The sequence below is a fragment of the Lepidochelys kempii genome, chromosome 5 (assembly GCF_965140265.1).
Source record: "Lepidochelys kempii isolate rLepKem1 chromosome 5, rLepKem1.hap2, whole genome shotgun sequence".
Lineage (NCBI taxonomy): Eukaryota > Metazoa > Chordata > Testudines > Cheloniidae > Lepidochelys > Lepidochelys kempii.
The window spans coordinates 26,839,905-26,860,756 of NC_133260.1; the positions used below are offsets into that span (position 1 = coordinate 26,839,905).

The following is a 20,852-nucleotide window of genomic DNA, read 5'->3' on the forward strand; positions in this document are numbered from 1 at the left end:
AAAGAAACAAACTGGGACGCTATTGCAGGGAAAAATTAGTTTCATATGCTAAGTTCAATGGTTTTATTTCTAGTTGTTTCCATAATGTAAATGTGATTAGTAACACACGAAAAGCAACTAGTAACTGCAAAATCACTTCTCAATCTGTTTATCTTTAGTATTGTTTGCTTATTGAAGCAGTGAATATAATCCTTTCCCAAATAAGAGGCCCAAATTCAGACAGAGTAAGTTTGCCAAAAATGTTTGGGGGGGTAGGAAAAATACCACTGCAAATAAGTCTGATTATTTTTTTTCTTCAAATCCAAATAAATAACAGAACAGCTTGTTCCAGTCTGGAAGGGAATGGTAAATTCAGGATTAGAGAAAAACATAGCCTGTTTTTTGTTTGCTTTTAAATATGAAGAGACTGGATATTGAACATGTTCTGTTGACAGGGGCTTATTGCTGCATAATCAGTTGGGGGTTTGGTCCACCTGCTTTTTCAAATCTCCTTGAACTGGAGATTTTATGACGTTTCCAATGTTCTTTGGTAGCTGCCATAACAGAAAATAGTTTCACTTGTGATGTTTTGGTTCTCTGCCTATATAAAACCTAGTTGTGCAGAAAAATAAAAATAAACAAAGTGCCCTTCTCCCATAATTAAGTGGGGTTTATTTTGTTTGGTGGGGGGATTCTGTGTAAGTTTTGAGTAAAAGTTGTGGATGATTTTAATTTTATCTGAAACTGTTTGCCTTATTCCAAGTGAACCAAGATATATATACAAGATCAGATCTACTGGCTGAACTACAGTCAGCCTCACCTCAGTTCCTGGAAAAATCATGGAGCAGGTCCTCAAGGAATCAATTCTGAAGCACTTGGACGAGAGGAAAGTGATCAGGAACAGTCAGCGTGGATTCACCAAGGGAAAGTCATGCCTGACTAATCTAATTGCCTTCTATGATGAGATAACTGGCTCTGTGGATGAAGGGAAAGCAGTGGACGTGTTGTTCCTTGACTTCAGCAAAGCTTTTGACATGGTCTCCCACAGAATTCTTGCCAGCAAGTTAAGGAAGTATGGGCTGGATGAATGGACTATAAGGTGGATAGAAAGTTGGCTAGATCATCGGGCTCAACGGGTAGTGATCAATGGCTCCATGTCTAGTTGGCAGCCGGTATCAAGCGGAGTGCCCCAAGAGTCGGTTCTGAGGCTGGTTTTGTTCAATATCTTCATTAATGATCTGGAGGATGGTGTGGATTGCACCCTCAGCAAGTTTGCAGATGACACTAAACTGGGAGGAGAGGTAGATATGCTGGAGGTTAGGGATAGGATACAGAGGGACCTAGACAAATTGGAGGATTGGGCCAAAAGAAATCTGATGAGGTTCAACAAAGACAAGTGCAGAGTCCTGCACTTAGGACGGAAGAATCCAATGCACCACTACAGACTAGGGACCGAATGGCTCGGCAGCAGTTCTGCAGAAAAGGACCTAGGGGTGACAGTGGACGAGAAGCTGGATATGAGTCAACAGTGTGCCCTTGTTGCCAAGAAGGCCAATGGCCTTTTGGGATGTATATGTAGGGGATTTGCTAGCAGATCGAGGGACGTGATTGTTCCCTATGTTTGACATTGGTGAGGCCTCATCTGGAGTACTGTGTCCAGTTTTGGGCCCCACACTACAAGAAGGATGTGGAAAAATTGGAGAACGTCCAGCGGAGGGCAACAAAAATGATTAGGGGACTGGAACACATGACTTAAGAGGAGAGGCTGAGGGAACTGGGATTGTTTAGTCTGTATAAGAGAAGAAAGAGGGGGGGGGATTTGATAGCTGCTTTCAACTCCCTGAAAGGGGGTTCCAAAGAGGATGGCTCTAAATCATGGCTCTCGTGGGATTGTCCCCGTCCTCTTCTCCAAAAACAAACAAACAAAACCCTAAAACAAAACTACCCCCACCCCTGCCCTAGGACAGAGCGAGAAAGCAGTTCCACACGCCCAAACGCTTCAGCTCTCCTGTCAGCACTTCTCGAGTTTGTAACTACTCTGTAGCACTGAATAGTTGAAGCCACACATAGCAAAACAGCTAGGCTTGGGAACTCAAGTCCTGCAAGAATATCTAATCCCAGGGGAATGAAAAGTTCTGCTGCTAGAAGTTCTAAAGATTTCAGTGTACACTAAATTAAATTAAAATAGTGTAAACTTTAAATCATGTTTTTATACATTGCCAACTAAAACCACATTTAAACCTCATGTCTCTCAATTTCACTAATGTACAACAGAAGAAGGATGTGGAAATACCTTTATAAATACTTCTTTCCTTAATTATTCCACTTCCCCCACACGTGTCTGCATCTTAGTGTCTTTCTTTCCTGTCACCCTTTTTATTTGTTTTTAACCACAACAGAGGTGTGAATAACACAAAGTATAAACCACGAGCAGCCCTTGTGGCACCGTAGAGACTAACAAATTTATTTTGAATGCCAGAGTTGGAAGGGACCTCTGGAGGTCATCTAGTCCAACCCCCTGCCCAGAGCAGGACCAATCCCCAACTAAATCATCCCAGCCAGGGCTTTGTCGAACCTGACCTTAAAAACTTCTAAGGAAGGGGTTTCCACCACCTCCCTAGGTAACACATTCCAGTGTTTCACCACCCTCCTAGTGAAAAAGTTTTCCTAATATCCAACCTAAATCTCCCCTACTGCAACTTGAGACCATTACTCCTTGTCCTGTCATCTGCTGTTACTGAGAATAGTCTAGATCCATCCTCTTTGGATCCACCTTTCAGTTAAAAGCAGCTCTCAAATCCCCCCTCGTTCTTCTCTTCCGCAGACTAAACAATCCCAGTTCCCTCAGCCTCTCCTCATAACTCATGTGTTCCAGTCCCCTAATCATTTTTGTTGCCCTTCGCTGGACTCTCTCCAATTTCTCCACATCCTTCTTGTAGTGTGGGGCCCAAAACTGAACACAGTACTCCAGATGAGGCCTCACCAATGTCGAATAGAGGGGAACGATCACATCCCTCGATCTGCTGGCTATGCCCCTACTTATACACCCCAAAATGCCATTGGCCTTCTTGGCAACGAGGGCACACTGTTGACTCATATCCAGCTTCTCGTCCACTGTCACCCCTAGGTCCTTTTCTGCAGAACTGCTGCCTAGCCATTCGGTCCCAAGTCTGTAGCGGTGCATTGGATTCTTCCGTCCTAACTGCAGGACTCTGCACTTGTCCTTGTTGAACCTCATCAGATTACTTTTGGCCCAATCCTCTAATTTGTCTAGGGCCCTCTGTATGCTATCCCTACCCTCCTGCGTATCTACCTCTCTCCCGTTTAGTGTCATCTGCAAACTTGCTGAGGGTGCAATCCATACCATCCTCCAGGTCATTTATGAAGATATTGAACAAAACCGGCCCTAGGACCAACCCTTGGGGTACTCCACTTGATACCAGCTGCCAACTAGACATGGAGCCATTGATCACTACCCGTTGAGCCCGACAATCTAGCCAACTTTCTATCCATCTTATAGTCCATTCATCCAGCCCATACTTCTTTAACTTGCTGGCAAGAATACTATGGGAGACAGTGTCAAAAGCTTTGCTAAAATCAAGGAACAACACGTCCACTGCTTTCCCTTCATCCACAGAACCAATTATCTCATCATAGAAGGCAATTAGATTAGTCAGGCATGACTTTTCCTTGGTGAATCCATGCTGACTGTTCCTGATCACTTTCCTCTCATCTGAGTGCTTCAGAATTGGTTCCTTGAGGACATGCTCCATGATTTTTCCAGAGACTGAGGTGAGGCTGACCGGCCTGTCGTTCCCAGGATCCTCCTCCTTCCCTTTTTTTAAAGATTGGCACTACATTAGCCTTTTTCCAGTCGTCTGGGACTTCTCCCGATCGCCATGAGTTTTCAAAGATAGTGGCCAATGGCTCTGCAATCACATCCGCCAACTCCTTTAGCACTCTCGGATGCAACGCATCCGGCCCAATGGACTTGTGCACGTCCAGTTTTTCTAAATAGTCCCGAACCACTTCTTTCTTCACAGACGGCTGGTCACCTCCTCCCCATGCTGTGCTTCCCAGTGCAGTAGTCTGGGAGCTGACCTTGTTCGTGAAGACAGAGGCAAAAAAGGCATTGAATACATTAGCTTTTTCCACATCCTCTGTCACTAAGTTGCCTCCCTCATTCAGTAAGGGACCCACACTTTCCTTGGCTTTCTTCTTGTTTCCAACATACCTGAAGAAACCCTTCTTGTTACTCTTAACATCCCTCGCTAGCTGCAACTCCAGGTGTGATTTAGCCTTCCAGATTTCATTTCTATATGCCCGAGCAATATTTATATACTCATCCCTGGTCATTTGTCCAATCTTCCACTTCTTGTAAGCCTCTTTTTTGTGTTTAAGATCAGCAAGGATTTCATTGTTAAGCCAAGCTGGTCGCCTGCCATATTTACTATTCTTTCTACACATCGGGATGGTTTGTCCCTGTAACCACAATAAGGATTCTTTAAAATACAGTCCATGGGTCCAGATCTAATGCATCCAAGGGTGCTGAGAGAGTTGGCTGATGTGATTGCAGAGCCATTGGCCATTATCTTTGAAAATTCATGGTGATCACAATTGGAAAAAGGCAAATATAGTGCCCACATTTAAAAAAGGGAAGAAAGAGAACCTGGGGAACTACAGACTGGTCAGCCTCACTTCAAAGTCCCCAGCAAAATCACAGAGCAGGTTCTCAAGGAATCCATTTTGAAGCACTTGGAGGAAAGGAAGGAGATCAGGAACAGTCAGCATGGATTCACCTAGGGCAAGTCATGCCTGACCAACCTGATTGCCTTCTATGATGAGACAGTTGGCTCTGTAGATATGGGGAAAGCGGTGGATGTGATACATCTTGACTTTAGCAAAGCTTTTGATACCGTCTCCCACAGTATTCTTGCCAGCAAGTTAAAAAAGTATGGGTTGGATGAATGGACTGTAAGGTGGATAAAAAGCTGACTAGATTGTCGGGCTCAACGGGTAGTGATCAATGGCTTGATGTGTAGTTGGCATCCAATATCAAGCGGAGTGCCCCAGGGATCGGTCCTGGGGCCAGTTTTGTTCAACATCTTTATCAATGATCTGGATGATGGGATTAATTAAACCCTCAGCAGGTTCGCAGATAACACTAAGCTGTGGGGAGAGGTAGATACGCTGGACGGTAGGGATAGCGTCCAGAGTGACCTAGACAAATTAGAGGATTGGGCCAATAGAAATCTGATGAGGTTCAACAAAGACAAGTGCAGAGTCCTGCACTTAGGACAGAAGAATCCCATGCACTGCTACAGGCTGGGGACCGACTGTAAAGTAGTAAGCCAGTGTCAAAGCAGCAGTTGCAATTTGAGAGATCCTGACTTGTAGCCCCATACATAGCCTGTTAGACCTATTTCCTTATGTGATTAATCCTATACTTAGCCTGTATATATAGGATTTTTTTTAAAAGAGTTAAGACCTTGGTTTGAAAGATCTAGATAGTAGCTCTGCCGAGAGCAGATTGGACGACACAAGTGCTGTGGGTTTTCACAGCTAGCTGATTACTGTGTGATCCAATACTTCGTATAAATTGTTATCTGTATGTGGGAGAGGTGGGAGAAAACATACTGGCAAGCAAGAGAAATATATTGGTACACATTAGAGTGAAAACACTGGAAAGGTAGGGTCTCTTCCTCATGAAATTTGGCTAATATATGATATAAGCCACACCATGAACAGGCCACCAAAGGCTCAACATTGATCTTCGCCTTTGTTATCACCGTGGTTGAAATTTTAACAGTGTTATGAAACAATGCTTAAGATTCAACAGTAACCATCTATATAATAGTTTTATAGATTATCATCGTCCACAGAAAACCCATCTTCCTGTTGGGCAAAAAAACTATTTTGGAAATGTATTAGGAACAACAATATAATGTGGACAGGGTGCTAGGCGTGCGTACCTTGCCATTTATATTGTAAGTAGAGCATCTAATTTTATTAACTATATGTGAATCGATGGTCCCATTTACCCCACTGTTCCAATTTGTGGTTTAAACGGAACCTTCATTACAGTGGTGTAGGGAATATAAATAACAAGGTAGAACAATGTTTCCACTACAGATTGGCATCAAGTTGTAACAGACTCCCTTACTTCTTACTGCTGTATGCCAGTTCTGTTGCCCTCCATTAAAGATGCTGCATTTCCTTAGTGCTTTACATTTATACTTTTAAATCTTTGGGGATGAAGCAAGCAATAAATGTAAGTCATAAATATAAGCGTGCAATAAATAATATACATGTGGTAGCTGACATGCAAACTGTTGCTGAGATATGTAGGCACTTGTGACAGATTTACATGTATAACTCTCTTGATATGTGGATTTTGAACTCTGAATACAGTATCTTTTCACTTTCTGTCTCCATAGGGAAATGGGAAGCTTGCTAAGTTAAATTCTTGCTGTGGTACTGTAAATCCCTTAAGAATGCCAAAGGGGAAACAAAGTGCTGAACCAGCTGACTTTACTTTTCAAATGTGACCTTTCTCAGTGGCTTTCTCGTTTTCTGGTTGACAGTCTGACTTTCTAGAAATTTCCTTACATGGTTGCTCTGTATTGATTTATATCTGTTTGGATGACTGTGCATGAAATAACTACATAACTACATCTGATTGGGTTGGGGGGGGAAGGGGGAGAGGCAGCAACTGGGAACCCAGATTAAAAGACCCAGAATGAAAAGTTTCAGACCTAGAGGTAGCAGCAGATGGATGTGTTTTAAGATTGTCTGAACTAAAGACAATAATTAAAAAAAAAAAAAAAGTCTAGGTTAGATTTGTTTGAGAATAAGCAGAGGAGCAGAAATATGAGACTTGTGGGTTTTCAGTCTAAACAGTTAATTTGTAACTGGGAAAATTTTGTCAACATGGATGCCAGAGGCCTTTGGGGTCCAGAGCCTCCCATTACTGCTGTGCCTGAATTTAGCTATTTTTGTTTCCTGTGAAGGGAATAAGGAAACATCTGCACTTTCCTGATTTCCTGTCGATCGATTGGTGATCACAGTAAGATCCTCTGAGCCCCAAGAAAAGCAGGTGTTGATGTTATGAGAACTCCCTGATCCCTTTTTCCTGATTATACCTCAGCCTGGAGGGAGTTGCAGGGAAGTACTATGAGACATTAAATGAAAGGATTGGTTCAGGAATATGCTCTTTGTTTCTAAACCAATTATGGGCCCAATTTTCTGTTCTGCCACAACATTTTTATGCTGATGTGACTCCGCTGAAGGACACTTTTTTTTTTTTTTTCTACTTTTTTGATCTTGTAGGAAGCTAATTGCTTCCTTGACAAAGTGTAAACTTCAGCCATGGAGTCTCAAGTCTTCCAACTGTTCATAGAATTGTTACAGCACGTGCATCAATCATAGAAATGTAAGGCTTGAAAGGTCATCCCCCATGCTGAGGAACAAACTGGAACAGGTACAGAGAAGGGCTACTAGGACGATCCGAGGAATGGAAAACCTGTCTTATGAAAGGAGACTCAATGAGCTTGGCTTGTTTAGCGTAACTAAAAGAAGGCTGAGAGGAGATATGATTGTTATCTATAAATGTATCAGAGGGATAAATGCCATGGAGGGAGAAGAATTATTTAAGCTCAGTACCAATGTGGACACAAGAACAAATGGATCTAAACTGGCCATCAGGAAGCTTAGACTTGAATTTAGACGAAGGTTTCTAACCATCAGAGGAGTGAAGTTCTGGAACAGCCTTCCAATGGAAGCAGTGGGGGCAAATGACATATCTGGCTTCAAAACAAAGCTTGATAAGTTTATGGAGGAGATGATATGATGGGATAGCCTAATTAATTTTGGCAATTAATTGATCTTCGACTACTCGCGATAGATATGCCCAATGGCCTGTGATGGATATTATATGGGGTGGGATCTGAGTTACGACAGAGAATTCTTTCCTGGGTGTCTGGCTGGTGAGTCTTGCCAACATGCTCAGGGTTTAGCCGATCGCCATATTTGGGGTTGGGAAGAAACTTTTCCCCAGGGCAGTCTGGCAAAGGCCCTGGGGGGGTTTTGCCTTTCTCTGCAGCATGGGGTTACTTGCTGGGGGATTCTCTGCATCTTGAAGTCTTTAAACCATGATTTGAGGACTTCAGTAGCTCAGACATAAGTTAGGGGTTTGTTAGGGGGGTGAGATTCCGTGACCTGCGTTGTGCAGGAGGTCAGACTAGATGATTATAATGGTCCCTTCTGACCTTAAAGTCTATGATTCTATGAATTAAGTGTATATCTAGACCAGGGGTTGGCAACCTTTCAAAGAAGAAGATCCATTTTTTTTTGTTTTTGACCAAAATATTTAGAGAGCCGGATCACATGCAAAGCTACTTGTAGAGTTAGAATTTATCAACTAATAATAATTGAACATATTAAAGTTATTACTACTCACCACTACTTTTAATGCAACTTCTGTTGTTGGACATCTTTAGAGTTGCTCAATGTTTGGTGAATATGCCATGATTTTCATTTTCAAGCAGGACTCAAGATTCATATCTTGCAGTTGGCTCCTCAGTTTGTTTCTGATGAAATTCATGTTGGAAAACACTTGTTCACAGAAGTGTGTTGAACCGAAGATTGGGAGAAGCCCAAATGCGTATTTCTTCAGCTTACTGTACATATCCGGTAGACCGTTCCAAACGTCGAATAAAATCTGGTCTTGCCATTTAAAGTCATCCATTTCAGACCACTTGTGTTGTAGCCCCAGGGTGGATTTCTGCCATTCCAGGTTTTCAAGTTCAGTGACAAGGTCTTTCAATTTTGAATTCCATAAATCCTTGTCTTGCAAGTCCACTAATTCAAGTTCAAATTGCGCTCGATCGATTCCCTCAAATGTTGAAAAATTCAATGTAGAAGTGTCAGCTTCAAGCAATTTCAACAGAAATGACAAAGTTCCCTTCTGAACTTGTGAAATCAGTCAACAAATGCAGCTTGCATTTTGATGACTGTTTCTGCAAGGAACCTAACGTCAATGTTAGTCGTTTGTTTGTATTGCTTCAGTGTTGGGAAATGCACTAACATGCCCATCACAATGTCTCTTACAAACAAAGACAGCTTTCGTTCAAATGAAATAACTTCTTCCAAAATGGAAATTGCAGTGTTTCCTTTTCCCTGTAGTTTCCAATTCAACATGTTTAAATGAGAAGTTAAATCCACCGTGAAATTGAATTTCTGCAGATAGTGACGATCTGTTAGCGCTACATATTTAAGGCCCTTTTCTCGAACACCCTAATTTCCTCAAGACGTGACTCAAACCTCACCAGGACTGCACCCCTGGAAAGCCATCTTACCTTGTTGTACATGAGAAGATCAGAATATTGGCAGTTAACTTCTCGAAGAAGCTCACAAAACTGCTGATGATTGTTAACAAAATTATGACAAGTGCTCTCAATCTGTAAGACCATTTCCTTTACTTTTGAGATTTCCTCTGGAAAGGTTTGTGCACAGAGTGCCTCCTGGTGGATTATGCAGTGAAATGAAATTACATCGTGCTCCATGCTTTCTTTAAGTAAAGGAACAAAACCTTTGTGTTCCCCCTTCATGCTCGGTGCTCCATCTGTAGCAATAGAAACTATTCTGTTGATGTCAATATCTTTTTGTTTCAGACATTCAGTGACAGCAGATACAAAATCTTTGCCCCAAGTTTGTCTTTTAGTGGCAATAATATGATCAACTTTTCTTGAGGACCTTGATCATTAATGTATCTGCCGAGTAAGGCAACCTGAGCGATGTCATCCACATCGCATGTCTCATTGCAGGCAATAGAAAAATCTGATGCTGATCTAATGTCACTAACCTGCTGGCTGGTTAAGTCTGTGACCATCTTAATAGTTCTGTCCTTTGTAGTCTTCGCAGATAATGGCATTTCTCTGATTTTCCTAACTATTTCATCTTTGTTTTTAAAATTGCCGAAGAGGTGCTTAGATGTTTTATTGAAACTTTCTTTCACGTATTCTCCAAATGTGAATGACTTCCCTCGTTTCATTGCTTGAGCTTCCATGAAACTAGCAGTAATGGTTCCGCTTGGCTCCTCCATCCATTTAGCAAACGTACATCTTGTTTGCTCTGCTTTGCATCGGAGCTCCTCTACTGCTTTTTTCCTTGCATCACCAGCTGGATAAGTTTCAGTGAACGTCCAACGTTTCTTTTAAAAATGTCTTTCTAGGTTTGATTTCTTGTCGTTGGATAGTTTCTCGTTGCAAATGAAGCACGCTTGGAGTTCGGCTGAACTTGCTAGAAAAACAAGACTCCGTCCAATCATTTTGAAATTCTCGGTGTTTGTCTTTTATCTTTTTGGTTGCAATTTTTTTGATTGAAGGCATTTATCTGATCTGTTATTTCTGACTTTAGACTTTGTTCCAACGTCCAACCATTTGAAAATACTAGTAAAGACATAGCACATCCGCTTCCTTTTCACAAGAAATTCCAAGAGTTTTATTGGTAGACAACAGTTGCCTTGGTAATGAGCCATTTGAATATAAACAGGAGGGGGCTGGGGTAGGGAATTGGGGTGCTGGAGGGGATGCAAGGTCTGGAAGGGAGTTTGGCTGCAGGAGGGGGTTCTAACCTGGGGCAGGGGGTTGGGGTATGGGAGGGGATGCAAGGTGCAGGCTCTGGCCGGGAGGCGCTTACCACAGGTGGCTCCTGGCCGGCAGCATAGCAGGGTTCAGGCAGGCTGCCTGCCTGCCCTGGCCCCATGCTGCTCCTGGAAGTGGCTGGCTGCTGGCATGTCTTTGCGTGCCCTGGCGGGGCAGGGGGAGGCGGCTCCACACACTGCTCCCACCCCCAGCACCGTCCTCACAGCTGCGGGCCAGTGCTTATGGGCGTGGGCAGTGCATGGAGACCCTCTGCCCCCTCCCTCCAAGGGGCGTGCCCAGACATGCCAGCAGCCAGACTCTTCCAGGAGCAGTGAGGTACCAGGGCAGGCGAGCAGCCTGCCTGAGCCCTCCTGTGCTGCTGGCCTGGAGCTGCATGTGATAAGTGCCTCCTGGCCAGTGCCTGCACCTCAAACCCCCTCAAAAAACAGCTACTCGCAAGGGGGCATCCAAAGAGCCCCATGCAGCTCTGGAGCTGCAGGTTGCCAACCCCTAACCTAGACCATCCCTGACAAATGTTTGTCTAATCTCCAATGTTGGGCTCTCCCCAACCTCCCTTGGAAGCCACTTCCAGAACTTTACTACCCTTGCAGTTAATTTTTTTTTCTTATTATCCAAGCCAAGTGTCCTTTGCTGCATACTAAGACAATTACGTCTTGCTCTCCTCACAGTGGACATAGACAACAATTAATCACCATCCTCTTTATAACAACCGTCTACATATTTGAAGTATGTTATCATGTTCCCCGCTCAGACTTCTCTTCTCTAAACCAACATGACCGGTTCTAATGCTGGCTTCACCATAGTACCCTGCCAGTGTGCCTCAAGCCTGACCTGACTGGCCACCTGTAGCAGTGGGAGGGTAATTATTTCTCCGTGATAGATTTGTTTGTTAATGGAGACTGTTGATAGTAGTGTTTATTAGTATCAGTTGTGGTGGGAGGTAGGCATCTGTCAAGTGAGAACTGGTCCAAGGCTACCCAACTGATTTGTGTACACTACTGAACAGTTTTAGTAGGGGGGAGTACATTTTGGCCATTACTGACTTTTGTCTGGAAACTTTTCACTCTTCATTTGTATGGTAATTGGTTAGGAAGATTGATCACTTATTATAGCTGACTGTTCTGCCTTACGGTATGTTGAATCAGTACTGTTGGTTTTGAATATTTTGCAGATACTTTATTTTATGGAGAGTGATCATATAATGCATGATGAGTACAAACTAGAGGGTTGAAACATATCAGTGGTGTATGGTTTGTGATCTCTGCCTTGACTAACTTTTTAGTATTGTTCTTGGAACTAAATTCCATGAGACAGCATGTGATGGTACCAGTTATTGGGGATCTGTCTGTGCTGGATCCATGCTAATGGTGCTGGTTGGCTCTTTGGTTGTGGGGTTTTCTTGTGTGTCGTATTTGCCGTATACGTTTTAGACCGAATGACTGGTCAATTTATTTTACTATATTATTCACATCTACTTCCCCTAGGGTCCTGAAGACTCTTGGTACCGGACATAGCTTTTGCAGGATCATTGCAGATCCCTGCAGAACTAAGCAACCATATCATGCCACCCTTACTTCTGCACTGCTGCCTTCAGAGCTGGGTGGCTGGCCGGCCAGCAGCTGCCACTCTCCAGCCGCCTAGCTCTGAGGGCAAGGAAAAAGGACGAGCAAGGACCAAAAAAAGAGGTCATGTCTGGGAAAACCCAGACATATGGTAGCCCTATTTTTTGTGATCTCACAACACCCCTACAAGAGCCTTGCAACCCACTTTTGGGTCTGGACCCCCCAGTTTGAGAAATGGTGCTCTAAGTTATCAATTATAGCAATCATGAGTGTTACGAGTAACAGTAGTAGGCTTTAAAAAAAGACTTTCAGACAGAACTGTGGTTTAGGTTCAATGTCTCTTTAAAATATATTTGTGGCATTATGTGACCATGACACTTTTGAATGTTAAGGTATTTCATTTTGCTACTTGTATTTTAAATGGTTAAACAATTTCTTACTATTATCTAGTGCGTTATCTAGCTTGTCTGTAGTCCTTTTCAGGCAAATGGAGCCCAAAGTTTGTTTGGCACTTTTGTTATAACACCTGTTTTCCCACGTCCTCATGCCTTTCTGAAAAAAGTCTCCTTGGCTGAATCTTTTCATAATCTTTTGATCTAAGCCCAGAAGTACATTTTTATGGAAAATCTGAAGAAAATCTCATCAACCATTTTTGAGATATTGGAGAATATGAAAAGTGTATATATTTTTAGTCTCGTCAGACTTTTTTCTTTCATTGATAACTTGGCCCATTTGCTTAACAATTTTTTTTAAGACTTGTATGCAAAATGGTGAGTTTATGGCCAAGATCTTAAAAAATGATTAGTGATTTTTGGATTCCCAAACTCAGACATCTTAACAGGATTTGTTTGTTAGAGGGGAGGCTCAATAGTTCATTTGTTAAATTTTGAAGAGTGTGGGGGTTAAGGGTAAATCGCTTCTGAGCATCTTTAGCAGAATCTGCAAAGATTCTAACAGAATTTAATGATATCCTGTTTTCTTATGCCATCACATTGCATTTTCCCTACATGAACTGATAAGCCCACTGGTTGCTGCTAGCATAGTTTGCAGGGGGTAGAGTTCATGGTCACATCTTCGCTATAAAAATCAACAGTGTTGGGGAACCCAATTGCAGCACAGTTGAATCATATGAGGAGACAACACTGTTTCTTCTTGCAGGATAGCAGGGGTTGTGCTGTAATCATGTCCCTGAAACATTCTATAGCCTTGGATCTCTCTAAGGCTGTATCCTGAGTTGGGCAATGTTTTCAAAGTGACAGCCCTATGCCAAGTTTTAGGATTGTTTTGAGCCATTTCAAAGTTGCAGCAACAGTTTAACAGCCCACAGCAACTGTACTCTTCAGTTCAGGAATTGAAGAATACCATTTCCTGCTGATTTGGAGGGGGGAATTTAAGTAGACTGTAAAACAGAACACACAATTATGCTCTATGCAGATGATGCTCTTGTATTTGTATTAAGCTTGAGGTTACCATTCCTAATCTTCTAATCACTGTTAATAAGTTTAGAGACCCCTCAGAACATAAAATTAATTGGGGTATATCAGAAATCTTAGACATTAACAAATATGCCCACAAAGGCCTTTGCTAAAGTTGGAACTTTCAGTGGCAGTCCTTTTACATGAATATTTAAGACTACTGATTCCCAGTAATATTCAGGATATCCCAAAGATATGTATAGAACCAATTATTGCCCAAGTGGCTAGCAATTTGAGAAGGTAGAATTTGTTAATCCTCAGTTGGTTGGGTAAAATTAATATACAGAAAATGAATGTCCTTTCCAGAATCTCCCTATTTCTATTCCTCACTAGAAGCTGATGCTGCATCACTGACCCCAAGTTCAGTGAATGAGAACTGCATGGGACAAAAAAAGCTCATGGGTTTAACTCTCGGATCCATGTCTGCACTCCTCCGTTCTTTCCTCTCATGTTGGCACCATTATTGTAGCCTGACCTCTCATGTCAGCTATCTCAATTCCTGTATCTTCTAGCTTTTTAAGAAGCACATTTGTCATACCAGCTCCTGTAGTATCATCAATGTCAATAAATTCTAGAAAATGCTCTCTGACAGTCACCATTGCAGGGACATTTTCACTAGGTTCTGTTGTTGCTACAAAACGCACCATTCAAGTAATTTGTTCCATATGGCTGATGTCAGGTGTGCAGTCCAGAATAACAGAGTAATATCTTGCTGACTTCAGATCTGCCACAATCTTCTGTTTGACTTTTGTTGCCAGTAACTATATGATCTCATTTTGAATTGCTTTTCAAGGTAGGGGTGCGTGTACGTTTCTTGACTCTTCTTAGATGCACCTGGAGTACAGCATCAAACTCAGCCGTCAGCTCCACAATTGTAAGGAAGTTTCCATTGTTTGGCACATACAGCCGATCTGAAGTGCCACGCAGTACTAGGTTTTGGGTAGCAAGCATTCTCACAATGGCAATGAGCCTTTTCAGAACATTTTGCTAGTGAAGAGACTCTGATGCGATCTTCTCTTGAAGCTGATCATCTATGGTGGCCTTTAACCTTAGTCTCATGTCAAGCTCTTTCTACCTATGGAATGATCTCTGGTGATTTGCTGCCTTCTCATGGCATGCCAGATTTCTAGCCAGATTTTTCCAGTCCTTTGTTCCTGTAGAAAACCAATGTGGCTGGAACATTAGACTGGAAGAGTTTGCAGCAAAAACAGTATGCAGCATTCTGGGTTTTTGACTACATGAGCCAGGGTCTCTCCACTTTGTCACCATTGGGGATTTCACGCCAGTAATGTGTTGGATGGAAACTTCTATTTTCATTGTCTTTGGGGAACATGAAGTTTTTCACTTGCTGTGGCCCATGCAGTACAAGAAAGTCCCTCAGGCCACTGCTCAAGTGGGTCCACAGTCCTGGATCATCTAGACTTAAGGAACTAAACTCAGCAGCAGCTGTTTCTTGCGCCTCCATCACACTCTTCTCTGATCTACACTTTTCTTCAGGAATGTGCAGGGTTACATCCATTTGAGATGGAGATATGGATGTTGCAGTAGCTGCCAGGTCACCCGTACTTTGACTGGAAGATCAGGCATCCCCTCACCACTCACATCCTCACTGGGGCCGGAAGGCTCACCATGAACATTTGTCTCTATGTTTCTCAGAAGAGCTCCTTCCTGTTTAGATAGAAAAGCTTCCTTTGCTTTCTTTCCTTTTTCTGAATGCTGCCCCAGAAGAGTGTTTTCTTCTTTTACTCATGACTGGTGTTCTGTGCCAGCTATAGTGGCTCTCAACACTCAATTGAAGGGGACAGATAAGCAGGCTGGTAGCACGGCCTGAGTAAGGGACGATATCAGCGCTGTAAGGGCCTAACTGGCTCCTACTACTTCAGTTGACTGCCTGTTCTCCTCAAGTGGGTTCAGGGAAGCAGTAGGAAACAGGAAGCTCCTTCAGAAGCTGGTGTTAATCAGTCCAGGATCCTGGGGGTGCTAGAGAGGCACATAAGAGTCGGCTCCTCCTCTCTCTCTCTCCTGCTGCTTTCTGTTATTCCCTCTCACCTTTTCTCCTGCCTGCCGGTTATGTCTCTTGTTCCCTCCTTCCTCCAGCACAGCATTCTACCATGTCTGCATCTAGAGCAGAGAGAATACATATGCACCAGCAGCAGACACAATTTTCTACATTCTGGGTCCTAGTGGCACCCCCCCCCCCGCACCTCCTCCCCCTTCACAGTGGTCAGATTCTTACCAAAAAGTATCCCTCGCGATCAAGCATAATTAAAGATCACGATGGCAGCATCTTCACTGAAGGTGGCAACATGAAATGTCGGTGGAGAGAACTGTGCCAGTCTGTATGCTTCATTAGAGTCACTCAAGATATAGGAAGACAGAACGAGTATGGAGCCGGAGCCATCAATCCTGCTAGAGGAAATGGTGTTTGCTATTATGAAAATGAAGCCTGGGAAAACACCAGGTGTAGATAACGCACCAGCAGAACTGTTTAAAAAGTGACCATGGTATTGATCTTTTGTGGAAAAATTATTATGAGATATGGATAACTAAAAATTGGCTGTATGACTGGACAAAGGGAATCTTTCTGCCCTTTCCAAAGAAAGGAGACATAACAGAGTTTAGTAACAATTGAATCATCTCCCTAATATCTTATGTGAGGAAAGTTCTGCTGTAAGGTAATCCAAGATCACATGAAGTGAATGATAGAAGCAGAACTACCAGAAGAACAAGTTGGTTTCAGAGAGTGAGAAAACATGTGATCAAATTGCAAATATCTTCATATTGTTGAAAAATGCAGGGCATACAATCACCCATTGATTATTATACTCAAAAGCATTCAGTGCTGTCTGACATGAATCTTTTGGAGGATACTGGCAGATGTGGGGATTCTAAAGCATCTAATTGAACTCATTCCAAGTCTCTGTCATCAACAGACCATGGTGTGAAAAGCAGCAAGCAACAGCGTGTGGCTTTCCACTGGGCAGGGTGTGAGATAAGGGTATGTTCTGTCCCCAAGCCTTTTCAACATATACACAGAGTTTATGATGAGACAAGCCTTGAAAGGTTTTGACAAAGTAGAAGGAGTTGATTTCCATTGGTGGACACCTTTTAACCGACCTCAGATATGCTCATAACACAACACTCTTTTTCTACAACCACTGATGTAATGCAATGAATGTTTGCATTTGTAAAATGAGTCACTGGGGAAGATGAACTAACCCTGAATGACGCAAAAACTGAATGTACTCATGTTCAGATGATTTTAAAAAATAGTGTGCAAGCAGACATCATGATTAAGGGTCAAGTGGTAGAAGCAGTAGATGTATGATCCCAGGTACTGAATTCATATCCAGCTAAGGAGGCTGTTCCAAAGAAATCTGAAAAAGACTACAAATGGCTTACTCAGCCATTACCTCCCTTACAAAAGCTTGGAAAAAACTTGGCATCTCAAAATGTACAAAAGTTGACAGGGGAAAAGCTAATTTTTTCCCAATAGCAACTTATGGATGCAAATTGTAGGAAATGCATGCTGCTCCTAAGAAGAAAATTGGAGCTTTTGAGATATGATGCTGGTGAAAACTCTTGCATATCTCCTGGATAGAAAAGAAGACAAATGCTTATGTTAAAAACATTCTTGGAGAGAAATAGACCGTGCTGGTGAAATTCAACAGGTGCAAACATATTTGCTTTGGTCACATCAAACATAGAGATGGAAAGTTATTGTGGAAGGAATGGTGGTGGACCATAGTAGGGGATGACCCAGAAAGAGATGGGTAACATGCAGCATTACTGGGAGGTCAGCTACTGAATGTTGAAAGCTAGTGATGGACCAAAAAAGGCTTCTGAAAATTCTGCTATGATGTCACCAATATTCAGACATGAATAAATGGATTTGACTAACTTTACTTATAGTCCAAACAGTAGTAATTCGAAGTACAAGTGTGAAGAGCTCTTGTTTTGAATGAACCAAAAGTAAAAGTGATAACAGGTATTTGAAATATTTGCAATGGAGATGATTAATTTAGGGAGGTTATATTGGAAGGAATAGTGCAAGTGGCATGTAGTTGCATTTCCTTTCCAAAACAAGTCTTCACAGAATTTTGAATTAATAAATAATTTATATTGAACCACTGGACCTGCAGACTTTTCCAGTTTTATCCCTGGAGAGAAATTTTGTTGACTGTCAGAATGTCTGCTGTTTGTCTAAAAGATGGCTTTTGATTTTTATGAATGTGATACTGTCACATATAACATTTTACAGCTGCTGCAATGGCATCTCTTATTTTCAGGTGGACACGTAGAGGTATATGGGGACTGCACATATTTGATGCTAACACTCTCCAGATCTTAATATACTATACATAACTTTCCTTTATTTCTCAGTTTCCTTTCCTGAATTTTAAATGTTTAGTATCATCCATTTCAAATAATTAGGATCTTGAATAATATTTTACAGCAGTATCTTGTGTAGTATTTGTATTACTTGCTTCAGTTGCATTGTTACCGAAGATTGGTAAATGTTCAAAATATTGTGGATATATAACAGTTATTTGATTTCCTTTCATAAATCATAAAGACTGCTCTTTTTCCAAAGGAACAGAAGAATCATAAACTTATAAATTAACAACTCCCCCTTCCCTAAGTTTAGGATTTTTGAGAGATGTGTAAAGCTTTCACTTGAATCCCTTCAGGTACACTTGGTGCCACGTGTAAAATTTCTGTTCTTTTTGCTTCACCAGTTAGTATTTTCACAGAAACATAGAAATGTAGGTCTGGAAGGGGCTTTAAGGGGTCACCAAGTCCAGCCCCCGGTGCTAAGGCAATACCAAGTAAATCTAGACCACCCCTGACAGGTTATTAAAAACCCACAAGTGATGAGGATTTCACAGCCTCCTTTGGAAGCCTATCCCAGAACTTAACTACCCTTACAGTTAGAAAGATTTCCCAAATTACTAACCTAAATCTCCCTTGCTGCAGACTAACCCATTATTTCTTGTCCTATCTTCAGTGGACATGGAGAAGAATTGATCACCGCTCTTTTTATAACAGCCCTTAATGTTTTTGAAGACTTATCAGGTCCCCCCGTAGTCATCTTTTCTCAAGACTAAACATGCCCAGTTTTTTAACCTTTCCTCATAGGTCAAGTCTTCTAAACCTTTAATCATTTTTGTTGCTTGCCCAAACTCTCTACAATTTGTCCACATCTTAACATCTTAACATCTTCTTAAGTGTGTTGCCCAAAATTGGACACAGTACTCCCTCTGAGGCCTCACCAGTGCTAAGTAAAGCAGGACAATTATTTCCCAGGTCTGTCTGTCTTAACTTTTTCTGCAACTGCATCACATTGTTGACTCACGTTTAATTTGTAATCCACTATAAACCTTCAGATCCTGTTCAGCAGTACTACAACATGCAGAGTTACCCCCCATTTTGTAGTTCATTTGATTTTTTTTTTTCCTTCCCAAATGCTGTACTTTTGCCTTGTTTTTATAGAATTTCATTTGTGGAATTCAGGCCAATTCTCTAATTGGTCAAGGCATTTTGAATTCTAATCCTTTCCTCCAAAATGCTTGCAGCCCCTCCTGGCATGGTGGTGTCTGAAAATTATATAAGCGTACACTCCATTTTATCAAAGTAGTTAATGAAAATATTGAATAATACTGTACCCGGGACTGACCCCTATGGTACCTCTCTAGATAAACGCTCCCAGTTGGACAGCGAAACATTGAGAACTACTCTTTTGAGTACAGTCATTCAACCAGTTGTATGCCAACCTTAAAGTATTTTCATCTAGACCAGTGATTTTCAAACTTTTTTACTGGTGACCCCTTTTATATAGCAAGCCTCTGAGTGCACGCTCCCCTACCCCATCAATTAAAAATGCTTTTTTATATATTTAACACCATTATAAATGCTGGAGGCAAAGCGGGGTTTGGGGTGGAGGCTGACAGCTCGCGACCCCCCCCCCCCATGTAAGAACCTTGCGACCCCCCTGTGGGGTCCTGACCCCCAGTTTGAGAACCCCTTATCTAGACTGCATTTCCCTAGTTCGCTTGTGAGAATGTCATGTTACGGTCAAAAGCCTTACTAAAATCAAGAAATATCAGATCTGCTGCTTCCCCTATATCTGCTAAGCCAGTAACTTGTCAAAGAAGATGACACACTGCACCCCATATTCTTTGCAATGATATTATTATTATATGATTATGGCATAATTATGATGCGTTTTATGCAAAACGGGTTATGTGAGGTGTTCTTGAAAAGGTTATAATTTACTGAATACGATTATCCTGTTTGTATACATGTATCATTTATGTATCTGAAGTTATGAATATTGACTACATAGCTGTATTTCAAATGTAGTTACACCTGGATAACGCCCACTAGACAAGATACTTTCAGTCTAGATCAGGGGCTCTCAACTTCATTGCAATGTGACCCCCTTCTGACAACAAAAATTACCACTTGACCCCAGGAAGAAGGAACAAAGCCTGAGCCCGCCCACTCTGAACTCTAGGGTACAGATGTGGGGACCTGCATGAAAACCTCCTAAGCTTACTTTTACCAGCTTAGGTTAAAACTTCCCCAAGGTACAAAATTATTTTACCTTTGGATTTCCACTGCCACCACCAAACTTTATCTGGGTTTACTGGGAAACGTGGTTTGGACACATCTTCCCCCCAAAATCCTCCCAACCCTTGCACCCCACTTCCTGGGGAAGGTTTGGTAAAAATCCTCACCAATTTGCATAGGTGACCACAGACCCAAACCCTTGGATCTTAGAACAATGAAAAAGCATTCAGTTTTCTTACAAGAAGACTTTTAATAGAAGTAAAGGAATCACCTCTGTAAAATCAGGATGGTAGATACCTTACAGGGTAATTAGATTCAAAACATAGAGAATCCCTCTAGGCAAAACCTTAAGTTACAAAAAAAGACACACAGACAGGAATATTCATTCTATTCAGCCCAGCTCTTTTCTCAGCCATTTAAAGAAATCATAATCTAACACACACCTAGCTAGATTACTTACTAAAAGTTCTAAGACTCCATTCCTGTTCTATCCCCGGCAAAAGCAGCATACAGACAGACACAGACCCTTTGTTTTTCTCCTTTCTCCCAGCTTTTGAAAGTATCTTGTCTCCTCATTGGTCATTTTGGTCAGGTTCCAG

The 20,852-nt window shown here is 42.0% G+C and overlaps 1 protein-coding gene across 3 annotated transcripts in view; it reads left to right on the forward strand.

Moving 5' to 3' along the window:
- WDR70 (WD repeat domain 70) overlaps window positions 1-20,852 on the forward strand; it is a 271,958-nt gene that overhangs the window by 29,551 nt on the left and 221,555 nt on the right. The gene's annotated exons all lie outside the window — the stretch shown is intronic.